Below are 20,771 nucleotides of genomic sequence, written 5' to 3' on the forward strand. Positions count from 1 at the left end.
TCACAGTCACTATAAAGGACTACTACACAGCTGTTAAAAAGAATGAGGTAGTTCTCCATGTACTGATATAAAAAAGAACTCCACGTACACTTTTAAGAGTAAAAAGCAAGATGCAAAACACTATGTGTGGTTGGGCCGGCCCCGTGGCTTGGCGGTTAAGTGCGCGCACTGTGCTGCCGGCGGCCCGGGTTCGGATCCCGGGTGCGCACCGACGCACCGCTCCTCTGGCCATGCTGAGGCCGCGTCCCACATACAGCAACTAGAAAGATGTGCAGCTATGACAGACAACTATCTGCTGGGGCTTTGGGGGAAAAATAAATAAATAAAATCTTAAAAAAAAAAAAAAAACACTATGTGTGGCAAATTATACTTTCCAAAGATGGCCATGACAATGTCTGCTCTTCTGCAACATGATCTTGTCTCCCTGCCATCACGAGTAAACTCTGTTTCCCCTCCCCTTGAATCTGGGTTGGCTAAGTGACTTGCTTAAGCAATAGAATATGGCAGCTGGAACGTTCTGGGATTTCCAAGTCTTGGTCATAAGAAACTTTGCAGCTTCTGCCTTGGTTTTTTGAAATGCTCACTCTTGGGGCACTCCTTCTCAGAACCCACTAGCCATGCTCCAAGAAGCCCAAGCCTCATGAGGAGACCATATGCCAACGCTCCCCTCCATCAACTTAGCTGCGCTCCCAGGGGACCAAGTCTGCGTGTCCAGCCCGGATCACTTGGGCTGACCTTCACTGTCATCTGATGGTAGCTGCATCAGACACACGCGAGAGGGAACTCCTCAGCTTAGTTCAGTCAACACACACAATTGGGAGAGATAATAACAAACTGTCATTTTAAGCCACTAACTTTTTGGGTGGTTTGTTACACAGCAACAGATAACTGTAACACTGTGTATAACTCAATCCTATTTGCATACTTTTAAAAGACAAGGATTTATGTGCTAATATATACATAAAAACATTTCTGGGAGTATCTCCAAGGAAACCCCTCCTCCAGTGTCCCCTATTTCAGGAAATGGGGCCACTCAGTTGCTCAGGCCAAAGTACTTGGACCCATCTAGACTCCTTTTTTCTTGGCCTCCCACATCCAATTCACCAGCAATCTCTGTCCACTCTACTTTCACAATGCATCTCCAACTCAACCTCTTCTCACAACCTAAGCCAAGGCACTGTACTCTTTCACTTGAGCGATGGTAATAGCCTTAAAACTGGCCTCTCCACTTCCCCTCTCACCCGTTTGCTGTCTACATGGTGCCAGAATGGATGTTAAGAAACATGTACGATCCATCACTCCTTTGATCAAACCCGCCAATGGCTCTACATCAGGCTTAAAACACAGTCCAAACTACTCTCCGTGCTCTGTTTGAGCTGGCCCTAAGCTTGCTCTCCAATCTCAGCTCCTTCCACTGTCCCCCTCATTTAGAGGATCTGGCCACTTTGGCCTTTTTATATTCCTCAAACCAAGAACACTCTCACCCCTGGATTTTGTTCTTGTGCTCTCCCATTCTAGAATGCTGTTCCCCCAGAGGTTCATAGGTTCACTCCCTGCAGGTCACAGCTCAGAATAGTCCTCTGCTTGCAACACTCTCTTTTCTTCCATACTGCCTTTTGTTCACAGCATTTACCACCACCTGATGCTATTTTATGTGTTTGTCACCTGCCTTGTCCGCTGAAGTGCAAGCGCCATGAGGCAGAGACTTGACGTATCTTGCTCGCCACTGCGTTCCCAGCCCCCAGAACAGTACTTAGCACAGAGTGGGTGCTCCACAAGTATTTTTGAGTAAATGAATGAATGTTAGCAACAGTTACTTTTGGGGTGAAGGATTGGAACAGTGAGGGACAGTCTTTACTTTTCAATTTATACTTTCTGTACCATCTGAATTATTCTAATCTCATGCATATATTACTTTATTTCGTTTGTTTGTTTTTTGTTTTTTTGTGTGGGAAGAAGATCAGCCCTGAGCTAACATCCATGCCAATCCTCCTCTTTTTGCTGAGGAAGACCGGCCGTGAGCTAATATCTATTGCCAATCCTCCTCCTTTTTTTCCGTTTTTCTCCCCAAAGCCCCAGTAGATAGTTGTATGTCATAGGTGCACATCCTTCTAGTTGCTGTATGTGGGATGCTGCCTCAGCATGGCCGGACAAGCAGTGCATCAGTGCGTGCCCCAGATCCGAACCTGGGCCTCTAGTAGCGGAACACGTGCACTTAATCGCTAAGCCACAGGGCCGGCCCCATATATATTACTTTTTAAAAATACCAATGAGGGGCCGGCCCAGTGGCATAGTGGTTAAGTTTGAGTGCTCCGCTTGGGTAGTCCCAGGGTTCACAGGTTCGGATCCCGGGCGCAGACCAATACACTGCTTGTGAAGCCATGCTGTGGCGGCGTGCCATATAAAGTAGAGGAAGATGGGCACAGATGTTAGCCCAGGGCCAATCTTCCTCACAAAATAAAAAAATAAAAGAAAAAATAATACCAATGTAAGTTATTGGGAAGTGAGATTTGAGACTAAATTCTTTTCTTTGCCTATTTCTATACTTTTAAGAATGTTAATAAACAGAATTTTAAAAGATAAGGTCAGAGGGCTCGCAATTTAAATGCTCTCTTCCCTCTTTCCAACAGAGTTCCTAGATGCAGAACTTTTTGGAGAAGAATAGAAGGGTCTACGTAAGTGTCAGGGGCGCTAGATGTGGGAGGGGGACAATCGTGTTGAGGTATCAACAGGGAAACTACTGTAAAAAGAAGACAACACACTGTCAGCTATTTGTAAATATTGGGAAATCATAGTTGGTGGGGGTTATGCTATTGGAAAACAAAAAGGAATAGTTTTAGATAGAATGCTTGTGCACCCCCCCCAATATATGTTGAAACCCTCTCCCCTAATCTGACTGTATTTGGAGATAAGGCCTTTGTGGGAGTAATTAAGGTTAAATGAGGTCATGAGTGTGGGAACTCTGTGATGGGATCAGTACCCTTAGAGAAGAGACACGAGAGAGCTCCCCCTCTCTCCAAGGTTCTGCACAAAGAAGTCACTTGAGTACACAGCAAGACTGTGGCTGTCTAACAAGCCAAGAGAAGAGGCTTTGGAAGGAAACCAACCTGCTGGCACCTTTATCTTGAACTTCCCAGCCTCCAGAACTGCGAGAAATAAATTTCTGTTGTGGAAGCCACCTAGTTTGCGGTCTTTTGTTGTGACAGCCCAAGCAGACTAACACAATAGGAAAGAAAAGAATCCAAATGCAGTAAGCTCATTTTTAAGTTCCATTCATATTTGAAGTACTTAACAATAAGTACACTTTATGAAGCATTAAAATCTCCTACACAGTCATGTTTTATGATTTCTCTTAACTAGCTGGTCATGGTTCATAATTCCTGACAAACATTAAGGTTTTGATTTACGCGAGTTTTTGTCTTTTTACATCAAATGGCAGAAAAATACAACAGAAGAAAAGGTTACAGTGATGATAGACCAGAGTCAGGTTTAGTCTTACTTGAGCTTTGTCTCAACTTGATTAATTAGTAAATATGAACTTTCTGCTTAGCTTCCTGGATTTAAATATTCTGTATCCCCAACTAGGAAAGGTGATTCATAACATGGTACTTAAACAAAAATACTTTCAGGTACAAGTGATATGCTTTATGATATTCTTTTATTAAACCTTTCTTAAGAGTTTCACATATTGTTTGTTTTGTTTTCAAAGGCAGAGCATTTTTAATTTTCTTCCAAATATTTTCTGAGCACTCACTTCAAGGCAGAGACACCTTCTTTTGCACTATGTATATCAATTCCATTAAATACTCACAAAAGCCTGCATTATAATCTCCACTTTACAGACGAGGAGACTGAGGCACAGTTTTCCCAAGGTCACATAGATAGTCTGTGATAGAGTCAGTATTTAAACTCTTCTAAACTAATCCTACCACTCAAGTTCTTAGCCATTCTTCTCTATTGCTTCTTGATGAGTTTGTGGACGACTCTTTGCCCTTATCTGCTCTCTGCCATGGTCCTTGCTTTCATGTAAAACATTCTTTCTTCGAGTCTCTACTTCCACACCTCACAGGCACTTGCTACAAAATGTGGATTGACCTCAGCGACAGGAGGATGCAGTCTGGCACCCCTATGCTTCAGTAGTCCTCCAGTCCTTAACAAGCAATGCGGCATGAGGTAGACACACTAGATAAATGTTTGTCGAACGAATGGATGGATGAAAAATGAGTAAAGAATGTCTGCATAACCCATTTTCTCTTTTATATTTCTCCAAGAGCTTTCTTTGGACTCCTTAGATCCTGGGAAGCTTTTATGTGAGCGTAATTAGAGAGTTTATAAGGTGCTTTCACATACACCTGGCTCATTGAGTCTCATATCAAAATGAACAGACAGGTAGGAAATGTATTATCTTATCGAGAAGTAAATAGTCTTGGAGAGAAAGTACAACTTACCTAAATTTAGACGTCTAGCTAGTCAGCATTCAGAAGTATAAAGAGAACAGGCCAAGTACATCAGACACAACTGGGCTCAAGTCTTGGCTCTGCCTTATATGACCTTGGACACGGAACTTCACGTTTTTGAGCCCATTTCTTCATTTGTAAAATATGTGCATTTCTGACTAATCCTCAGGGTTGGTGGGAAGGTTAAGATAACACTGGCAAGACTCCTACTCATTGTACCCCATGAATGTCACGTTTCTTTTCTTTCATTCTAACTCTTGAGTCCAATGTCTTTCTGAGTATCGAGGGCCTCTCTTAGGGATGTGTTTAGCAGGTTCCACCAAATGGAAGCTTGCATACGCCAAGAGCTGGGGAATTTTTAACATCAAATGCCTTTAACAAGAATCTAAGGGCAAATAGACACACACATAAAAACAAGGGTGTGCATCTTTGTGTAGGCAAGAGTACACAAGGAGACAGCAGGTAGAGGTGATAGTCTCTTTTACAAGTTTTAAGCAAGCTATGGCAGAATTTTAAGTGTAGAAAGAGAACTTGGGAGACAATTTCAAGCTTGTGAAGCATTTGGCTAGCTTAAATAGCAAGGAGAGTTCAATTTGTACAGTGCTTTATGATTTCCTTTACCTAGCCTTTTTGTTTTAGTTCTGTAGTCCAGTTTTATCCATTCTGCAGATGGGCATGCTGAATGACCTTTGAAAATACCCAGCCAATTAAGGACCCAAATCCAGTTTTAATTTTTTCCAAAATTAGATCTCCTCTCAACCTGCCTCTCATCTATTATATCCAAGTGCGTCGAGATCTGTTTTCCTCATACTCTTTAAAGGGATGCCCCAGATCTCACCACACAGAAATGAAGATATCACAGTCACTAGAATCACTAGAATCAAGCCCATGCTCCTAAGGTCTGGGATGGACACTGAGAAACTATCTATAAAATTCTGGGAAAAGTGAAAATGGTATTAGATTTATTATGTATTTATAAATATATTTATTGTACAACAAACATACCTAGGTTGAGATGAAGTTTGAGGACACGCCTCCTTTTCTCCCCAGTTAACCTCACACTGCTTGGGCAGTACATGTACCATCGTCCACACTGCTTGGAGAATCCTTCTCTTTCCCTTTGGGCCCAGGAGCTGTGTTCCACAAAGCCCAAACTCACATTCCAGCACAGGATCTATTCTTTATTGCTTTTTCTGGTCATCTTTACCTTCGTCTCCCTTCCTACCTGCTATAGTACCAGAAAAGAAAAATAAAGGTATTTCCTTTTCTGGTTTGTCCTGAAGTCAAAAGGAGGAGGGACCAGGTAGATAAATATTTAATAACTATTTAATTTGCCCTACAGTTAAAGAGAAGAGGAACTAAAGTAGATAAATAATGATAAGGTTTAAGGTTGATAAACACGAAGTCCTGTTTATTTCCCCCAAATCAACCATGCAATAATGGGATGGTATTGACAAATATTAGCGAATGAGGCTTGTCACTTCCTCCACGCTACTCTGCTTTCTGGTATCCCTGGGCTGAGGGTAGGGTACTTCCTGCAGTGATTCAGAAAGAAGTGACTCAATGTTCAACTTTTAATTTCAAAATATACTTTCCCAGCCCATGGCAGAGACAGTAGCTTTAGGAGAAAAAGGCTTTTGGGCCTTCAACAAACCCAATTCTTAGCCTGAACACTAAGCATAGAAAAATACCTAACACCTGCCCAGACTAGATGACGATTCCATAGGCCTGGGGAAAAGAGAGTGTTGGAGAGGTGAGCAATAAAATGAGGCAGTGATGTGGGTCCCTGAAAGGGAGCTCTGTGTCCTGCCCATCACCCCACCAAGGTGGGCAGCAGGAGAAAGTGTGTAGGCAAAGTAGCCCCAAGGAAGGGGGAGGGTCTTCAAGCAGGAGGAGGAGAGCTGTGCTTATTTCCCATGGGGCCCAGGGAGAGCAAGCGAAGTCTTGGAACATCCCCACACCACAGCACATGGTGACAGCAGCAAGGTGGAGCACCCAGCTGCTCCATCCCCTGGGCTCCCCGGGTGGTGAGAGAGCATATCTACAAGTGCCCCCATGTGCTCTGAGAGGAGCTTCGGGCCCACAAGAGCCTTGCAGTGAGGACAAGCAGAACTCCGAGTACGGAGAGGGATACTTTTGGAAACATTTCCAGACATGTTTTCATGCCCTGTAAGTCCTGTTGCTTCATAGCCTCCCACCCGTTGAGTTAGGGAGGAGATGGATGCCATCTTGAACAAAGACGTCATTGTTCTCCTTTGGGCCTCAATGTTGGCTTCTGTTTTGAGTTCTGACTAAGACAATGCTCTTGAAGGTCAGGCCCAGTTCAGAGATTCAAGGTTCCTTAAGATTAGGATAGCTCATGTCTGGGTTCATGTCTGTTGTCCCACATTGTTAAAAGTGCCCTCTTTTGATCTTTTTGGGGTGATGGGAATGTTCTAAATTTTTAATATGGTGGTAGTTACATGACTCTACACATCTGTCAAAACTCATCCAACTGGACCCTTAGCATAGTGAATTTTATTGTATGTAAATTATACCTCAAAACTGAAATTTAAAAAAGACATAGGATGCTGAAACTAATGAATGGAAATTTAACGAGGAATAGAATATTACATCATCTCAAAGAATCCCCTCCAAATTGCTTAATAATTAGAAGAGGAAAAATAGTAAATTTTGAATGGAGACTAAGTGATACCACCTCAACCAAGTAATCAAAGCTACTCGCCAATGATGGAACAAAAATGAGCTTCCCACTGCAGTGTTTAAGGACAGACATTCTTTTGTGGAGTTCCCGCCAAGGACCGCATAACTTAATCTAATCACAAGGAAACTTCAGACAAATCTATTATACAAAATAACTGCCCCATACACTTCAAAAATATCAAGACCATGAAAGATGAAGAAAGGCTGAGGAGCTATTTCAGATTAAAGGCAACTAAAGGAACATGACAACTATATGCAACCTGTGATTCTGGGCTGGATCCTGGACTTGAATTTAGAATATGGGGACAATTGGTGAGGTTAAATTATGGACTGTAGATTAGATAATATTATTTTATCATTGTTAAGTTTCCTGATTTTGGTAAATTACTGAGGTTATGTTTAAGAAAAAAGTCCTTGTTCTCATGAAATTCACACAAGTATTCATGGATAAAGGGGGATGATGACCGCTAATTACTCTCAGATTGCTCAAAAAACGCACACATGCGCGCGCGCGCGCCTGTGTGTGTGTGTGTGTGTGTGTGTGTGTGTGTGTGTGTAGAGAGAGAGACAGAGACAGAGAGAGGAAATGATAATTCAAATGGGACAAAATGTTAGCAGTTGGTGAATCTGGGTGAAAGGTATAGGAGTTTTTTAAACAATTCTATAACTTTTCTGTAAGTGTGAAACTATATCAAAATAAAAAGTTTTTAAGTGTCCTCTTAATGGTCAATAAGCACAAGATAAGGAATATCATTAGTCATTAGGGAAATGCAAATCACAGCCGTAATGAGATACCACTTCACACCCACTAGGATGGCTAGAATCAGAAAGGCAGATAATAGCAAGAGTTGCCAAAAATGTGAAGATATACGAACTGGATGGCGGTTCCTTATATTGGGGCCCAGAGCAGGCTGCCCCAAAATATCCCACAACAGCATTGAAGGGGTTCAGAACAGGCCTCTCCAAGATGTGCCACTTTAGAGCATGTGGATAATTTTGAACTGAAGGTAATCAAGACCCTGTGGGCTCAAGAGAAACTTTTACCTTCCCCATAAAGAATTTAAAGTGGCGGCCTTGCCCATAATAAGAGTTATTACCAAAAATAAATTTTTATGACTTATCTGTATGGCAGGACAAACCTCTAATTACTGAACATCTGCTCTTCTTATTTTCCTGTGAATTACCCTACTCCCCTCTGAAGCCTCAGGCCCCTATTCCATTCCTTAGCTCAGGATGGCTCATTTTACCTTTCTGTCTCTGAACCTCTTGTGTATGTGGGGTCTCTGACCCTCTCATGTATAGGCGGTTCCTGTACTTACACAATTAAATTTGATTTTCTCCTGTTAATCTGTCTCATGTCAATTTAATTTTTAGATCAGCCAGAAGAACCTAGAAGGGTGGAAGAAAATTTCTTCCTCCCTCACAGCATATTGATTATTTCGGTTTTTTTGTTTTTTGGTGAGGAAGATTTGCTCTGAGCTAACACCTGTTGCCAATCTTCCTCTCTTTTTTTGCTTGAGGAATATTAACCCTGAGCTAACGACTGTGCCAGTCTTCCTCTATTTTGTATGTGGGACGCCACCACAGCATGGCTTGACAAGTGACATAGGTCTGCACCCGGGATCCGAACCTGTGAACTCAGGCCACCGAAGCAGAGCACACTGGACTTAACCACTACACCACAGGGCCGGCCCCATATGTTGATTATTTTGAATGAAAGTTACTTGAGAAGAAAAAAGGGCATTCTGACCCTTCTGTCTCTGCTCCACCTGAAAGCAGGAAATAAATCTCCCACGTGAGTGGTGTTCTCCCTGCACCCTTATCACCAGAGCCAGAGAATTCAGGGCCAAGAAGCCTATATAAACAAACCTTGCTAATTTACTACCTCAAGCCTAAACTCTGCTTAAATTCCTCACTAATTATGTACCTCAAACCTAAGTTTCTTTGTCCTGTCATTCCCCACAAATTTATTGTATCTTTACATAAAAGATAACGCCTGCTTTGTTCACTCCCTGAGCATCATTTTCCTGATTCTTTCCTGCACATGTAATTAAATTGGGCTCTTCTCCTGTTAATCTGGTCTTTTGTCAATTTTATTATTCGTCCAGCCATAAGAACACAAGAAGGGTAGAAGGGAAAATTTCCCCCTCCCTCCCTTCCCCTCTCCCTTGGAGAGCCAGCCAGAAGACCTCACTGGCTGAAAAATTGCTTTCTCCTTGAGGCTACTGCAAATAAAGAGATCCTGGGATGTGTGACACAGAAGCTGGCAAAAACGTAAGCCTTCTCACCATGTCAGCCTCCCGGATCTCTGTCTGTCTGTCTGATGGGAACAAAAGTGGTGAGATTTTCTTTTTTCTCTCTAAATTGAGAGTAGCAGGAGAAAATATTTGTGAAATGAGTTTCTTGGATGAAAGCAACTCTAATGAAGATTTGGGACGAGGACTCTTGGTTTTGTTGATCTAGTTCCTCCCAGAGATGGTCTTTTATCTCGGCCAGCCAGAGGATGCCTATGCATCTGGTGGGCAGCCAGTATGCTGTGGATCTGAGCTTAGGGAACCTAAAAACAACTGGGTGAACTTTTGGATTGGTAAGTCACCCTATTCTGTTCAAAAGATAAGCGTAATTCCCTGTGTTTTGGAACAGCTGTTTAAAATAGGACCCCTCACAGTCACTTTCTTGGCTAACTCTGGGAGTGAACTTCTTGGGTCTTGGGAGGGCTGCATCCTTTGCACTCTCTTTTGGAAATGCTTCTTGCATCCACGGTTAAGCTATAAAAAGGCTTATTGGTCTGAGTCACTATTAAGATCCTGCTCATCAATGGCCAGACGATGGATCCTTTGAGTTGGAAAAACTTCTAAATTAAAAAAAAAAATTTAGAGGGCTGGCCCTGTGGCTTAGCGGTTAAGTGCGCACGCTCTGCTACTGGCGGCCCGGGTTCCGATCCCGGGCGCGCACCAACACACCACTTCTCTGGCCATGCTGAGGCCGCATCCCACATACAGCAACTAGAAGGATGTGCAACTATGACATACGACTATCTACTGGGGCTTTGGGGGGGGGTAGGAGGAGGATTGGCAATGGATGTTAGCTCAGAGCCCGTCTTCCTCAGCAAAAAAGAGGAGGATTAGCATGGATGTTAGCTCAGGGCTGATCTTCCTCACAAAAAAAAAAAATTTAGAGAGCTCTCATATTGGAATAACAGCTAGCCATTAAGACTCCCTTAATAAGATGGAAAGACAGAAATTACAACAAAACTCAAAGTTCATTCAGACCTCTTCCTATTTGCCTTCAGAAGTTTGCAGATATTGTAAAAAGAATCAGGATATTGGAAGTGCAATTGTCTGGCACTTAAGAAGAAAAAGGAAAAAAATAATATAACAGCTAGACTTAGGGACTCCCTAACAAGATGAAAGAACAAAAGTTTAGACTTAAAACAAAAATCCAATGTAAAACCTCCTTCGTAAATCTGGCCCCATCTGACTGTTTTAGCTTCCCTTTTCCTACAAGATTTACAGAGCACTCCAGACTAACCTCTAAGAGTATACAGGTTACTCATGTAAATGCTGAAGGCCAGAAAACGAATTCAGCGAAAGCACCTGGGACAGGCAGTAGGGCTTGCTTTGCTGGGCTCTATAACCAAGCTCTGCCAGCTTCAGGCCTTCCTCTGCAATATCTTTTGCAGACATATCCTAGAACCTCCTCCCAGGGAATTCATGTCCCCTGAACAACAGCCCTTTTTCCTCCACTCAATGGCCATTCTGTAACGCCCCGTCAAGAGAAAGAAAAAAAAAAAAATTCACATTATCCCTTCCTTTCTAAATCCAGACCCATTGGTTATTGACCTTTCCCTCCCAGGGATAACTATTACCTTCTTGCTCTTCTCATTTTGTGTCCTAAGGGCTTGGCTTAACTTTCTGCCTGCCTGAGACATGCAGGCTGTGGGTCCTTTCTTTTGGCTATCTTTGGGAGTGACTCTGGATCTTGGGAAGATAATAAGCTTTGAGGCTGCCTCTTGGGTCCATGGGGTTGTTTAATACTGCCAGAAATATTTACTGTTTGTCCTGGCCGAAAACTGACAAGATATTTAGAAGGATTTTTTTTTTTTTCTATGGTCAAATATCAGCCGAACTGGAAGCTAATGTTCAGAGCTGATAGAAATTTTTTTACAGGCCTTCTTCCGTGAATTGAAACTATGTGCCCAGAGGGAAAGAAGCAAATTAGGGACAATGTAATTGGATGAGTAAATCAATCTACGTTGTCATTTAAGTTACAACCCAATTTCTGAGGAATCGAGAGCAACTGTCCTTATCTTTCAAATCTTTACAAGACTGGAAATGCAGCTCTCGAGGCAGTTCAAATTCTACCCATTCCCTTTCACCAATCCCCTATTTATGTCAAAAGGCTTGTAACCTCTCTGGGGACTCTTATTTAGACCATCCCTAATTCCTAAGACTGAAGGAAAATTTTAAAGCACAATTACCCCAAAACTCCTAGGGAAAAACTTGTATTTTTTTCTCTCTCTCCTTTGAAGTTGCCAATTTTGCCATGTCTTTAGAATGTAATCACCCCAGGAGAAAACAGTTCACCATTGCCTGAGACTAAACCTGGCTAACTCAATTAGTAAAGCCTGAGGTTAAAGAAAAAAGAGGGAAAAGTGTTTCACTTTAAAATGGTGGCAATGAGGGCCGGCCCTGTGGCTTGGTGGTTAAGTGCGCGCGCTGCGATGCTGGTGGCCCGGGTTCGGATCCCGGGTGCGCATCGAGGCACCACTTCTCCGTCCATCATGAGGCCGAGTCCCACATACAGCAACTGGAAGGATGTGCAGCTATGACATACAACTATCTGCTGGGGCTTTGGGGGGAAAAAATAAAAATAAATAAAATCTTTAAAAAAAAAAAAATAATAAAATAAAATGGTGGCAATGAGACTTTTGGCGGTGAACACGATGTGGTCCACACAGAAGTTGTGTAGGATCCCAAAAAGGAAATCCAACTCCAGTCTCGGGAAGGCGCGGACCCACAGACACAGGAGACCGAGCTTGATGCAAACGCACGAGGTTTATTAAGCGGAGCTCCGGGTCGACACGTATCTCTCGCAGGAGACAGAGGGGTCGACCCCGAACCTTAAGGGGCAAGCTCTTTTATAGGATTCGGAAGCATAAAGCGGGAAAAGGTTGGCGCGGTCTTACATGATTGGCTAATTTAAAACATTTAAACAGTTACATTTTATGGCGCGAATTGCTATGGCGCGAAGCAATTATCAGGTTACACACACGCGTCCCCATCTGGACCCCCTCCACCCCGACCCTCCCAAACTTATCCCTCTGGAGCACTCTCTTGTTCTCAATTTTCCCCGAACAGTTTAGGGCGAGTCTTCTATGAATAGAGTCAGTCAGGATCGATAAACGTTCCCCCTTATACCAGGAATCCTTAGGGTGTGGAGGTGCCTGTCTCTAAGGTATTAACTTTTAAATTTTTAATATAATTTACTTCCTTCATTCCCCACTTCTTCTTTTGTCCCTAGTTCTAATCTTAGAACTTAGTTTTCGGTGTCTACTATCAGTGGCTCATTGCGTGGGAGAGCTTGGTAATGGCGTTGGAGCATCATAGCATGCACTGCATTGATCTTTTTTCTTATGAAAGCAGTAATTCTATTGAAAACACACGGTCCGAAGACCAAAAGTAGACAAAGAATCAGCAAGGGTCCTGCTAGGGAGGATAGTAAGGTCGTCATCCAGGGGGACTTAGTGAACCAGGATTCAAACCAGCTTTGTTGCGCCTCCCTGCTTCGCTGCCTCATGTCTAATCTTTTCTTTAATCTTTGCATTGAATCTCGGACTACCCCTGTGTGATCTGCATAGAAACAGCAGTCTTCTTTAAGGGCCGCACAAAGTCCTCCCTCTCTTAAAAACAGCAGGTCTAATCTTCTTCTATTCTGGAGCACTACTTCAGACAGGGAGGTGAGGGACTCCTCTAATTTAGAGATGGACTGTTCTAAAGTCCTGAGATCTTCATCTATAGCATTGCTCAAGGCAGTTAACCCCCTTTCTCCTGTGACTAAGGCCGTAGTGCCAGTCCCTACGCCCGCGGCAACTCCCAGTCCCAGGAGTACAGCCAGGGTGAGGGATACTGGTTCTCTTTTCCATAATCTGGACCTCTGGTCAAATTCATCCTCGAAACTATTGGCAGTATGATAATAAATTCTAGGCACCAACTGCACAAGCACGCAAAAATCTTGTGACGAATTGAATACGCTAGTTGAGATGCAGGGGGTTAGGCCCGTGGTGCAGGCCCACCACCTATTGGGTCCTGGTACCAAAAAATGACCAGGAGTAGTCGGAAGGCTGACTTCAATCTTATTACATAGAGCCTGGTAGCCCGGGGAATTTTTCCTAAGCATAGTCCTGAACCGGTCCCGACACATCCGTTAGGGTTAGCCGCCCTTCTTTGCCCCAAAGACAAGTCGTGTGGTCTGAGGTGTTATTATAGACCCCCATGGTGGCAATTCCTTCATAATAAGGGGCTGACCGCTAGGCATAGCCAGCATGATTCAGTCATTTCAGGGTTGGAATCATTCAAGGCGTAGTAAGCTCCCCATACTAAGTTAAACAGTCTGTGCCATCTTTGCTCAGTAGGTACTGCGGGAGGTGGCGTAGATGGTGGTCGCAGAGCAGATCTGGTGACCATATCTACGGTCCCATTTAGGGTTATGGATTTTGCCTGGGGGTTTGGGGCTATTTAACCCTATCGGTCTGCTGGCGGGGATTTTTGGGACAGAGGGGGCCTCTGATCGGCTAGGATCCCGTTTGGCCCTATTGGTCTGCTGGCGGGGGGTTCTATTTTTAATCTAATAGAGAAGGTCAGGCCATCATCGTACCGTTCTTTGTACAATCTTATTCCCCATGAATGACCATTCCCGATCCAGGTTTTAATTGTTTTTCCCTTCCCTGTGAACTGAATGGTTAAGGGGTGGCACCAGGTATTGCATTCTGAGCCCGACTCATCTGGTGGCTATAATTTGCTCTAACCCTGATTAAACCCCAAGACGAGGAGGGTTCCCAATAAGTAGTCCCACTGGTTTCACATCCCCAGTTTTTACAGTAGAAGTCTTCCTTGCCCCCGCACCAGGAGTCAATTGAACGAGGTCTGTGGTGACCGGGGCACACGTAAAAGGAGTATGCCTTTAGTTTACCCTTGCGATGGGGGGAGTGGCATCCTCCGGCTTGTTTTGCCCCCCCTCGTCGACCCATGAAATCCCAGTCGGGGGTTCCTATAGCCAGTTTACAAAGGTCAGGGTGTAAGTCTGGCCACCATGTCTAAGGAAGCAGTTTTTTGGATTGACCAGGTTATATCTCCTACCTGGGAGACGACTTGCCACGTGAGCAGTTGAGGAGCGTGGGGATTAGGATTGGACGACCTGCTCGCCGTTCCCATGACGCAAACGCAGCTTAAGAGGGTTATCAGTCTTTTCCACCTTCCAGAGATCTGCTGCATTCTGGGGTGCCTTCTTTACGTGTGTGGCGTGAACCCAAGAGGTTATACCGTCCACCTTGACTGCTGTGGGCGTAGTGAGGAGCACCACGTAGGGCCCCTTCCAACGTGGCTCTAATGACCCCGTCCGATGTCGTCTCACAAGGACAGAGTCCCCAACCTGGAATTGGTGCGGGATGAGCAGATCACCAGGCTGGTAGGCCTCTTTTAGCTGGTTCCAGATGTCGCGCCTGACGGCCTCAAGTGCTTTCAAGCGGGCTGACAAAGGTATAGAAGGTATAATGTCAGGGTCATGTATCCCTATTTGTGCCAAAGGGGGAGGGGTTCCATAGAGGATTTCAAAGGGTGTAAGTTTTAAGGGTCCCTGTGGGGTGTTCGAGCGCGGAACAGGGCAAAGGGCAGGAGGGCTGTCCAGTCACTATCGCCGGTCTCTATGGACAATTTAGTTAGGGTCTCTTTAATTGTTCTATTCATCCTTTCTACCTGGCCTGAGCTCTGGGGTCTATAAGCACAATGTAATTTCCAATTGATCCCCAGTTGACTGGCCAGTCCCTGACTTACCTGGGCAACGAATGCAGGACCATTGTCAGATCCAATTACCTTTGGGATCCCGAATCTCGGGAGGATTTCTTCCAATATCTTCTTGGCTACTACAGAGGCAGTCTCTTTTCGGGTGGGGAAAGCCTCTACCCATCCCGAGAAGGTATCTACAAATACTAGAAGATATTTATTTCCATACCGGGCCGGTTTGATTTCAGTAAAGTCTATCTCCCAAAGGTTCGGGCCTATCTCCCGGAGTCTATGTCCAGTGCGGTATTTGGTAACTGCAGCATTTGTGAGAGCGCAAGCTCTACAATCCTTATAAATTTCTTCAGCCACCTTTCTCAAATCTGGTACCTGAGTGCAGGAGGCCTCAATAATTTTAATTAGTTTCTGAGGGCTCAAGTGGGTTAGCCGGTGTAGATGTGATAGATATTCTCGCCCTTCTGCAACGGAAAGGTCTTTCTCTTCTTTAGTTAGTTCCCCACCGGAGACAGTTTTGTTGACCTTAGCTCCCTGGAGAGTCAGGACCATAGGTCCTAGTGCATCGCTTGGCTTCCAAATCTGCTAAGCGGTTCCCTTGAGCTATGGGGTCGGTGCCTTTCTGATGACCTGGGCAATGGATGATTGCCACCTTTTTAGGCAAATGTATAGCCTCTAGGAGGCCCAGAATCTCTTTTTTATTTTTGATATCTTTTCCGGCAGAGGTAAGCAGCCCTCTTTGTTTATAAATAGCCCCATGAACATGGGCAGTAGCAAAGGCATACCTGCTGTCCGTGTATATATTCACAGTCTTATTCTCAGCTAACCTTAACGCCTGTGTCAGGGCGATAAGCTCAGCCTTTTGTGCAGAAGTCCCTTCCGGCAAGCTGCTTGCCCACAGAGTCTTTTTCCCGTCTACCACAGCAGCCCCAGCCATCCTCTTACCTTCTGCCATAAAGCTGCTGCCGTCGGTGTACCAATTAGGGGCCCCAGCCCATGGCTTATCCGGCAGATCGGGTCGGGTCCCCGTTTCTGATGCCAAGATGTCGCCGCATTGGTGAACAGGTATTTCATCATCGGCTTCGGGCAGTAGTGTGGCCGGGTTTAAGATGGCCGGTGGGGCAAAGGTAATTCTCTCAGTTAGGAGCAGACTTTGGTAGTGAGTCATCCGGGCGTTAGTCATCCATCGATCTGGAGGCTGTCTGATAATGCTTTCTAAGGCATGGGGGGCTACTACGGTTATCTGTTGGCCCAGAGTTAACTTATCTGCATCTTTTACCAGCTGGGCAGTGGCGGCGATTGCCCTTAAGCAGGAGGGCCATCCACTGGCTACCGGATCCAGTTTTTTTGATAGATATGCGACTGGGCGCTTCCAGGGCCCAAGGGCTTGAGTTAGGACTCCCCGGGCGATTCCCTTTCTTTCATCTACATACAAGGTGAAGGGCTTGGTCAAATCTGGTAGGGCCAACGCAGGTGTCTCTAATAATGCCCGTTTTAGAGTCTCAAAAGCCTTCTGGTGCTCTAGAGTCCAGACAAAGTTCCCACTTTCCTTAGTCAATGGGTACAGTGGAGCAGCCAGGGTAGCAAACCCAGGGATCCACAATCGGCAGAAGCCGGCTGTCCCCAGGAATTCCCTTACCTGGCGAGCGGAGGTTGGGGCCGGAATCTGGGTCACAGTCTTTTTCTGTGCGTCGGTTAACCACCTTTGGCCGTCCTTTAGTGTGTAGCCTAAGTAGACTACTTTTTCCTGGCACAACTGTGCCTTTTTTTTCGACGCCCGGTATCCCAACTCACCCAACTCGGCCAGGAGGCGCTTGGTCCCTTCTTCACAGTCTCCCGGGGTTTCCGCCGCCAACAATAGATCATCTACATACTGTAAAAGAGTCACTTGAGGGTTTGTAACCCTATAATCAGTCAAGTCCCTGTGGAGGGCTTCATCAAACAGGGTAGGGGAGTTTTTAAAACCTTGAGGTAGTCTCGTCCAAGTCAGTTGTCCAACGATCCCCATATCAGGGTCGCGCCACTCGAAAGCAAAAAGTAATTGGCTTTTTGGGTGAAGCCGTAGACAGAAGAATGCATCTTTCAGGTCCAAGACAGTGTACCATTTTCGTGATGGGGGGAGGGAGCTGAGTAGGTTATATGGGTTTGGCACGGTAGGGTGTAAATCCTGCACTCTTTTATTTATCTCTCTCAAATCCTGGACCGGCCTATAATCATTAGTTCCAGGCTTTTTTACAGGCAGGAGGGGGGTGTTCCAAGGAGACTGGCAAGGAACCAGGATTCCTTGTTGGAGCAGCCTCTGGATATGGGGGCGGATTCCTTCTCTGGCCTCTTTGCTTATTGGGTATTGACGCACCCTTATCGGGAGGGCTCCGGCCTTAAGATCTATCACGACTGGGGGAATTCTTGTAGCCGTCCCTAGTCCCCCGGTTTCAGCCCATGCCATTGGAAATTCGATCAGCCACTTATCGGTATTGAGCCGAGCTCTAGGCTTAGGCTGCTGATGGAGCCGATATTCTTCCTCTAGCTCCAGGGCCAATATCATGGTGGTAGGTGCGGACCAGGATACTGTAGGCCGAGGTTGAGCAAAATCTATTTGAGCTTTTAGTTTGGTTAAAAGGTCTCGACCTAGCAACGGGGTCGGGCATTCAGGAATCACTAGGAAGGAATGGGACACCCTTCCTTTTCCCAAGTCCACTGTCCGGGAAGTACTCGATGAGTTTTGTTTCTGCCAAGTGCCTCCAACAACCAGAGTCTTTTTAGTTTTTAATTTCCCCAAAGGTTGCTTCAGTACTGAATATTCAGCCCCAGTATCAATCAGAAAACTCATAGGGGTCCCCTCAACAGTTAGGGTTACCCTAGGCTCGGGGAGGGGGCCCGAGCCCTGTCCCCGCTATTCTTCGTCCTCTCCTAAAGACAACACCTTGGGTGTGGCCCTTTTCTTGGGGCATTCCCTTGCCCAGTGTCCTCTCTCCTTACAATAGGCACATTGGTCCTTGTCCAAGGGTTGCCGTCTGCGTGAGCCTGGTCATGGGGCGTTGCCCAGGTTCCCTGACTGTCTGTGATCTGGCCCTGTCGCTTTTATCACTGCGGCCAGTATTTCAGTTAGTTTTTTTTCTCGTCTCCTGTCTCTCCTGTCTTCCCTCTCCTCAGCCTCCCTTCTCTCTCTTTCTCGCTTTTCCTCTTCACTCTCCCTTTTATGATACACCTTTTCAGCCTCCTTTATTACGTCCCGCAGGCCGAAGTCTTGTAGCCCCTCTAGCCTTTGTAATCTCCTCTTTATATCTGGGGCTGACTGTCCAATAAAGGCCATAATGACAGAGGCCTTCTGCCCTTCCGAGGACGGATCAAAGGGCGTGTACCTGCGGTAAGCCTCCATCAATCGTTCTAGAAAAAGCGGAGGGGTTCAGTGGGTCCTTGCTGAATCTCTCTTACCTTAGCCAAATTGGTGGGCCGTCTTGCGGCTCCCCGGAGACCCGCCACTAGAGCCCGGCGGTAAGCGGACAGCGACCCCCTACCTTCAGCCGTGTTATAGTCCCAGTTGGGTCAGTTGTGCGGAAACCCTTCTTCCGCCTCAGCTATCGTTGCCGGCTGCCCGTTGGTGCCTCGGATGTTCTTTCTTGCTTCCTGTGTGATTCTTTCTCTCTCCTCCGTGGTGAAGAGCGCCTGTAAGAGCTGTTGACAGTCATCCCAAGTGGGCTGGCGGAAAACATTAGGGACTCTATCAGGCGGTTAATCCGGCGGGGTTTTCTGAAAAGGGGATGGTTATTTTTCCAGTTATACAGGTCTGAGGAAGAGAAAGGCCAGTACTGGAGGGGTGACAGCTGGTTGGGTCCCGCAGGAGCTCCATACTCTCTTAGCGGGGCGCCACCGTGGTATCAGGCCCGTCCGGAGTGGCTCGCGGCTTCGGGTTCCAGCGGAGGGACCCGAGCCAGTCGCCCTCCGTCCTGATTGCGATCCTGGAGCGGGGGAGGGGTAAGGGGGAGGCGAGAAAGGGGGCCATTCGGGAGGAGGCTCAATCTCAGGGTAGACCCCGGGGGGGGCTGAAGGGGTCTCCGACTCCGCTGTTCGAGTTGATTTCGATTTCTTTCGTGTCTCCGCATCTTGTAGCGCCAGGACTCGGGGGCCTAGTTTTTCCGCTTTTACCCATGGCTTAACCCATGGGAGTGGGTTCTGCACTAGATCCTGCCACACTGTAATATATGGTCGTTGGTCAGGATGGGACCCCGGTCTCTCCTGGAAAACAATAGCCCTCACCGCGAGAATAACAGTTAGATTAAACGTCCCCTCAGGGGGCCAACCCACATTGAGGAGGGCCACTCAGAGGTGCAAAAAGTCTGCCAACGCCCTTTTTTATTTCTACCGACAAATCGTGCGCTCGCTCTCACTTCAGTCCAGTGGTCTAAGGTCAAAGAGAGGGGGGTCGTCATAGTCTGTCCCATCCCGTCAAATGAGGTCCACGTAACGAACAAAAACAGAACAATGAACACCAAAAACACAGCAAGACATAAACAACTTTGCCCGGTTGGTGTCTCTACAAGCCAACCGAAGGCGGTTTCAGACGGGAGGGGTTTTCGTGTCCTCCCTGGGAAAAAGAGTGCCGTTTCTTTTTCTACCTGAAAGGGGGTAGTCAGGCTTTCCTGACTCCCCTTGTCCCTTGGGGCGTCCCCCAGGGTTGCAGCCTGCAGTTCCCAGCACGTCTGCCACTGCAGCCGCTCGGCCCTCACGGCGGCTGCCCAGATACCGAGACCAAAACAATGCTTCGCGGCGCCGCACACACTCACACACCCAGTCACTCAGGCTTACCTCCAAGGGGTCTTCGGAGTCTGGGGTGACCACGCAGATCCCGGACGAGCCCCCAAATGTAGGATCCCAAAAAGGAAATCCAACTCCAGTCTCGGGAAGGCGCGGACCCACAGACACAGGAGACCGAGCTTGATGCAAACGCACGAGGTTTATTAAGCGGAGCTCCGGGTCGACACGTATCTCTCGCAGGAGACAGAGGGGTCGACCCCGAACCTTAAGGGGCAAGCTCTTTTATAGGATTTGGAAGCATAAAGCAGGAAAAGGTTGGCGCGGTCTTACATGATTGGCTAATTTAAAACATTTAAACAGTTACATTTTATGGCGCGAATTGCTATGGCGCGAAGCAATTATCAGGTTACACACACGCGTCCCCATCTGGACCCCCTCCACCCCGACCCTCCCAAACTTATCCCTCTGGAGCACTCTCTTGTTCTCAATTTTCCCCGAACAGTTTAGGGCGAGTCTTCTATGAATAGAGTCAGTCAGGATCGATAAACGTTCCCCCTTATACCAGGAATCCTTAGGGTGTGGAGGTGCCTGTCTCTAAGGTATTAACTTTTAAATTTTTAATATAATTTACTTCCTTCAGTTGAAATATAATGATGTATACCTGAAATTTATATAATGTTATAAATCAATGTGACCTCAATAAAAAATTAAGTAGAAAAAAATGAAATTTGCTAGAGAGGCTGTCTTATTCAAGATCTAATTCACAGCCTCCTTGTCTAAGGCGAATATAAATCTTAAAACTCTTCTCCACTAGTATTAACAAAAAAAAGCTTTTAAGCAAGTA

At 45.9% G+C, this 20,771-nt stretch overlaps 1 protein-coding gene across 2 annotated transcripts in view; it reads right to left on the minus strand.

The window, feature by feature from the left end:
* MSMB (microseminoprotein beta) overlaps positions 1-20,771 on the minus strand; it is a 78,662-nt gene that overhangs the window by 23,629 nt on the left and 34,262 nt on the right. The gene's annotated exons all lie outside the window — the stretch shown is intronic.

The sequence above is a fragment of the Ceratotherium simum genome, chromosome 6 (assembly GCF_057802395.1).
Source record: "Ceratotherium simum simum isolate JZ-2026a chromosome 6, ASM5780239v1, whole genome shotgun sequence".
Classification (NCBI taxonomy): Eukaryota; Metazoa; Chordata; class Mammalia; order Perissodactyla; family Rhinocerotidae; genus Ceratotherium; species Ceratotherium simum.